Here is a 331-nt window from a genome sequence, read left to right as displayed (position 1 = left end):
CCCAGAACCAGGTTGGGACTTGAACCCAGAACCAGGTTGGGCCCTGAACCCAGAACCTGGTTGGGACCCGAGCCCAGAACCTGGTTGGGACCCGAGCCCAGAACTTGGTTGGGACCCAAACCCAGTACCTGGTTGGGACTTAAACCCAGAACCTGGTTGGGACTTGAACCTAGAACCAGGTTGGGACTTGAACCCAGAACCTGGTTGGGACCTGAAGCCAGAACCAGGTTGGGACTTGAACCCAGAACCTGGTTGGGACACGAGCCCAGAACCAGGTTGGGACCTGAACCCAGAACCAGGTTGGGACTTGAACCCAGAACCAGGTTGGGAC

This window comes from Poecilia reticulata, unplaced genomic scaffold, assembly GCF_000633615.1.
Source record: "Poecilia reticulata strain Guanapo unplaced genomic scaffold, Guppy_female_1.0+MT scaffold_190, whole genome shotgun sequence".
NCBI classification, from domain to species: Eukaryota; Metazoa; Chordata; class Actinopteri; order Cyprinodontiformes; family Poeciliidae; genus Poecilia; species Poecilia reticulata.
Note: the sequence above shows the minus strand (reverse complement) of the source record.